The following is a 6,000-nucleotide window of genomic DNA, read 5'->3' as shown; positions in this document are numbered from 1 at the left end:
CTTTTTACTAGTGTGGAGGTTTGTGATATGGTGAAAGATATCAATGTTTTTTTAAAATTATCACACAGAATTTCATTGCACACGAAACTGTCTTAGGTCACAGAGTTACATGTGGAGAGGTGGTCTCGCCATGACATAGCGTCCTTTTAAGTGAATTGTTTTCAAAACGGCAGAGCTAGAGAGATAGGTTAGATATTACATTGGAGACATGGCGTCCTCTTTAAGTGAATTGTTTTTGAAAAGTAGAGCGAGAGAGATAGGTCAGATATTACATTGTAGATGACGGACATGGCGTCATCTTTAAGTCAATGTAGTTGACATGATATGGTTGAAGGATCAAAAAGCTTTCTATTTGTGGTTGACAACTATTTCGAGCTTAGCTTTGACATCGCAGAATTATACAAAAAAAAAAAATAACAACGAAGTGCAAATATCCAACATCTACATCCTTTTCTTGATCACATTCAGTTCTAGTTTACTTTATGTTCTAGACATAGTTACTTTATCACTTTATTACTGTTCTCCTAGGAAACTAAAGTATGACTATTTTCAAACTACGGCTTGGGTAGTGTAGCTGCATAAGCGACGACGTAGTTGCGGGGTTGGTATTTTCCTTTTTTTAAGGAATCCGTGAACTTTATTATGCAACAATATTTTTACAATCATATGTGACTTCTCCTAGAACAGACTCTGGTACCGAACCACAAAGCGATCCAATATTAACATTCTTGCCTAAATGCGCTAAGGCATGTGCTCACGTGATCCACTTTTACCACACTAATATGACGATAGATTTGTAGCAGGTCATTCCTTCTCTATACAAGCACCTGCTTGGCGATCCATCCTAGCTTCCACCATTGAACATTTGAACCAACCGGAGGCAGTTCGATTCAATGAGTGCCTAGTTGCAGTTCGGGCTGATCAGGTGTTTCAAGCACTCAAAAAAGCTAGGACTTCAGCTTCTACCGCACTCGGGCACCAGGGAATGTACTTCCACTCCTACTGTAGAAGTTGTCCACGATGATCTTGATAACCCAGCACAGGTCAACATGCATGATCAAGCTGTCGCAACCAGCATCAACGTTGGCCTTTAGGGTGCCATCCTCCGGTGCTGCCTAGCTTGAAACAGTTGGGCATGCAGGCTTAGTTACACAATCTCTCATGAGGGGCGCTTTCCTTTTGTCATCAGGCGGATCCCTTGCGTTAGCTACGAAAGACCTTCACCATGAGCTATATTGTTTCGGTGATGCCATACCCACCAGAACAGGAAGATAATCCCCGAGATGGAGCCCGCTCCTTCATTCATAAGGAGATTAAGTAGCCACTCATCTCCAGTGTTCTAAAAGTCATGCTCTGGCGGCAGGCTCCAATAGTTTCCCATGCCCTCACGTAGCGCTCGCGTCATAGTGCATTTGGCCAAGGCATGATGCACCGATTCTTTCTCTTGTCCACAGATGGAACATGTGGGATCCGCCGAATGTATACGCCGGTGCAGATTTTGTTTAACGGCGAGCGAGGATGTTGCTGCCTTCCATGCGAAAATCCTTAGTTTCTGTGGAACCGTTGCCTTCCAAATGATGTTTCACACCCGCTGATCGCACGTAGGGGCAGAACTCGACTGTCCCGCACTCAGATCCATCACGCCGAGGCGGTACGCGGAGCAGACCGTGATGATACCATTTGCCTCCGGTTGCCAAGCGACAAAATCATCGCAGGATCTGCCTGGCAGTTTGATCGCAAGGATAGCATCCGCATCATCAGAAACACAACTTCTTCGAACCTTCGCTTCATCCTAGGTATGTGTAGCAGGATTGATCAATTCTGAGACCCATCGGCAACATGCATTCTCTCTTCCGCTCTTTAGTTTCATAGACCCTGGCCGAGGCAGCCAGTTATCCCTGAAAACTCTAACACTAGAGCCCGAGCCGATCCTCCAAATAGCACTTTTTTGACATTAAACCTTGCGCCCGTTAGCAAGAGGAAGGCATCACATAATGCATCTTCCGAGAGGAACCAAAATAGATATCTATGCCTAGCCTTATGCTCTTGAATAAATGAAGTGTGTCGTTATCAAAATCCACCAAACAACACCAGACCAGTAAGGGATTGAAACAAAACCTAAATGATCAAGTCTTTCTCAAACTCTCCTGCCGGTCTGCGAGCCCCTGTGTGGCGTGTTAGAGATAGACCTTAACTCATACGGTGTATAGGATCTGTCTCGTATACGACTTGTAATCCAATCCCCCTGTACTCTCCTTCTATATATATGTGCAATGCCAGCCTCGGAAACTATCCGAGTAGTCCCAAACTACCTGATCTATTTCGTTTAATATGGTATTAGACCTACTCTTCCGTTGATAGTCTACGTCGCAAACTTTCGACGCCGCCGCCGTTGTTCTCGATCGCTTGACAACCGCCATGGCGTCGTCCTCCTCCAACCCGCCGATCAACCTCGGCTTACCTCCGCGCGAACTGCTCTCCCGCGACAATCATTCACTCTGGCGTGCCCAGGTCCTCCCCGCCATCCGTGGCGCGCAGCTCACCGGCCTTCTTGACGGCACAGATGCCGCGCCACCGGCCCAGATTGAGCTTGCTCCTGCCGACAAATCTGCTGATACTCCTGCGAAGATGGGACCAAATCCAGCCTATGCATCCTGGTTGTCCCGAGATCAGATTGTTCTCTCCTATCTTCTACAGTCTCTCTCTCTCGCGAGATTTTGCCGCATGTGCATCGGATTGACAACACTGCAGGAGTCTGGAAAGCCATAGAAGAGATGTTCGCCGCCCAGAGCGAGGCCAAAATCAACAACCTTCTGGTCTCCCTCGCCAACACGAAGAAACTACAGATGACAACTTCTGAATTTTTGTCCAAGATGCAGGGCTTTGCTGATGAGCTTATTGCCGCCGGTCATCCTCTCACGGATCGGCAGCTTGTTTCTTATATACTGGCTGGTCTCGGTGCTGATTATAATTCCTTGGTTGCTGCTCTCGGCGTGGCTACCACGCCGATTTCCTTGAGTCTCCTCTACTCTCACCTCCACGCCTACGACCAGCGCCAGCTGATGCTCAACGGACCCTCGCAGCCCGAGTTTGAGAGCTCTGCCAATGCGGCGAATCGGCAATGGCGTCCCCGCTCCGGCAACTACTCCACCGGCAACAACAGCTTCAGCCGCTCTCGTGGTGACCGCGGTGACCGCGGTGACCGCGGCGACCGTGGTGATCGCCGTGATGACCGCCGGCGCGACGATCGTTCGTTCTCTACTTCTGGTCGTGGTGGAGGCCGCGGACCCTCTGGAGGGGGGCGAGGCCGTGGCCGCGGACGTCGACGCACTACTCCATGGGTTGACGTCACTTGCCAAATCTGCAATAAAGAAGGCCATCCTGCCAAAGACTGTTGGTCCCGCTACTCCGAGGATGATGACTATGGTGACAAGGAAATTCATGCCGCCTATGGTGTTGACACCAATTGGTACCAGGACACCGGCGCCACCCATCACATCACGAGTGAGCTCAACGATTTGACCTTCAGGGACACCTACAAGGGCTCCAACAGGGTCAACACCGCCAATGGGCAAGGTATGAATATTTCCCATATAGGTCATTCAATAGTTCGTAACCCTACTCGAAATTTTCATCTTCGCAACATCCTACATGTCCCTCATGCATCCAAAAATCTCCTATTTGTTCATCGTTTCACATATGATAATGGTGTCTTCATTGAGTTTCACCCCTTCTTCTTTTCGATTAAGGATCAGGTCACCCGGAGAATCATCCATAGAGGGCGATGTGTTGGCGGCCTCTATCCTATTATATCTTCCCTGACGTCTTCAGACATGAAGCATGCTTTTGTCGCCGCCAAGCTCGACCAATCTTAGTGGCATAGTCGATTAGGTCATCCGTCTTTAGTTATTGTTAGGCAAATAATAAGCAAGCATAAGCTTCCGTGTGTTAGAAATACCAACATTGTGTCAGTTTGTGACTCATGCCAGCAGGCTAAGAGTCATCAGCTACCCTATCCTATATCTACTAGTGTTTCTACAGCCCCTTTACAGTTAGTTTTCTCTGATGTATGGGGTCCTGCCCCCACCTCAGTCGGTCTTCATGATTATTATGTAAGCTTTATTGATGATTATAGCAAGTTCTCTTGGATTTATCTGCTTAAACATAAATCTGATGCTCTAGCTGCTTTTGTCAATTTCCAGACACTTGTTGAGCGCAAATTTAATAGAAAAATCCTTACTGTTCAATCCGATTGGGGGGTGAATATATTAAACTCAACTCTCTTTTTCAGACTCAGGGTATCTCACACCATGTCTCTTGTCCACATGCCCATCAGCAAAACGGCTCGGCTGAACGAAAACACCGTCACATTGTTGAGGTTGGTCTTTCCCTTCTTGCTCATGCTGGTATGCCACTGAAATTTTGTGATGAAGCCTTTCTCACAGCCACATATCTTATCAATATGCTACCTAGTAGAGTTCTTAATAATGATACTCCTGTCCATCGTCTCCTTGGCACTCATCCCAATTATTCCTCTCTCCGTGTTTTTGGCTGTGCATGCTGACCTAATCTTCGTCCATACAATAAGAGTAAACTTGCTTTCCGTTCCAAACAATGTGTGTTTCTGGGATATAGTCCGCGTCACAAAGGGGTCAAGTGCCTAGATGTGTCCACTGGTCGAGTATATGTCTCTCGTGATGTTGTTTTCGATGAGACTGTTTTCCCTTTTAAATCTCTTCATCCTAATGCTGGTGCACTCCTTCGCCAAGAAATCCTTCTACTTGATCCTTCTCTTCGCAATTTTGAGCAGGGGACCGATACTGTTAATGATTCTACTATGAAAAATACTCATGCTATTAACCCGCCTGTTAGCTCTATTCCCTATACCTTGCAGGATACAGCGCGTCAAGTTACAGCAGCTGGTGAAAATTCGGGTCAAAATGGTGCTCCTAGCAGTTCGTATGGTCCTTCTCAAAGTTCAGGTGAAAACAACAGCGGCGCTGGATCCCAGGATGATACTCTGAGCGGAGCAGCATCGGGATCGCCCCAGGGTGCGTCGGGATCCGCCCGATCAGCGCCAGGCTCTGCTCCCGGGTCAGCTGCATCAGCGCCTCGCATGCATGCGCGCGGCAGTCCGCCCGGATCGTCTGCGGCCCGCACCTTGTCCACGCCCGCAAATTCGGCCACACCTTCGGTCACAGCTACCGCAGCGAATCCTGGCGCGACGTCTTCCGCGTCTGACGCCACGACAAGATCGGGCGGGGCAGGCAATGCTGATTCTGCTACTTCTGGATCCTCTGGATCTTCTGCTCCAAATCCTGGTGCACCTCAGCCTGTGACCTCTCCTCCTCCTCGTCCGAATACTCGTGCTTCTAAAGGAATTGTGAAGCCTCGTGAATACAAAGATGGGACAGTTCGTTGGCTTTTGACGTGTACAGCTGATGAACCAACTAGCTTGCAATCTGCACTTGCTGATCCAAATTGGAAGGGAGCCATGGACGAAGAGTTCGATGCTCTCATGAAAAATAAGACGTGGACATTGGTACCGCCACGAGAAGGTAAAAATATAATTGACTGCCGATGGGTGTATAAAATTAAGCGCAAGTCCAATGGCTCTATTGACAGGTACAAGGCTAGGCTTGTTGCTAAAGGATTTAAACAACGTTATGGGATTGACTATGAGGATACTTTCAGTCCTGTTGTCGAAGTGGCTACTATACGTCTTGTTTTGGCCTTGGCTGTTTCCAGAGGTTGGAGTTTGCGACAGTTGGATATCAAGAACGCGTTTCTTCATGGCGTTCAGGAAGAGGAAGTATATATGCGACAACCACTTGGGTATGAAAATAAAAGCTCTCCACACTTCTTGTGCAAATTGGATAAGGCTCTTTATGGACTCAAACAGGCGCCTCGAGCATGGTATTCTCGGTTGAGTGCTAAATTGCTTGCTCTTGGTTTCTTTGCTTCCAAGTCTGACACTTCTCTGTTTATTTATCGCAAGTC

Source organism: Lolium perenne, chromosome 1 (genome assembly GCF_019359855.2).
Source record: "Lolium perenne isolate Kyuss_39 chromosome 1, Kyuss_2.0, whole genome shotgun sequence".
Classification (NCBI taxonomy): Eukaryota; Viridiplantae; Streptophyta; class Magnoliopsida; order Poales; family Poaceae; genus Lolium; species Lolium perenne.
This window is presented reverse-complemented; position numbering follows the sequence as displayed.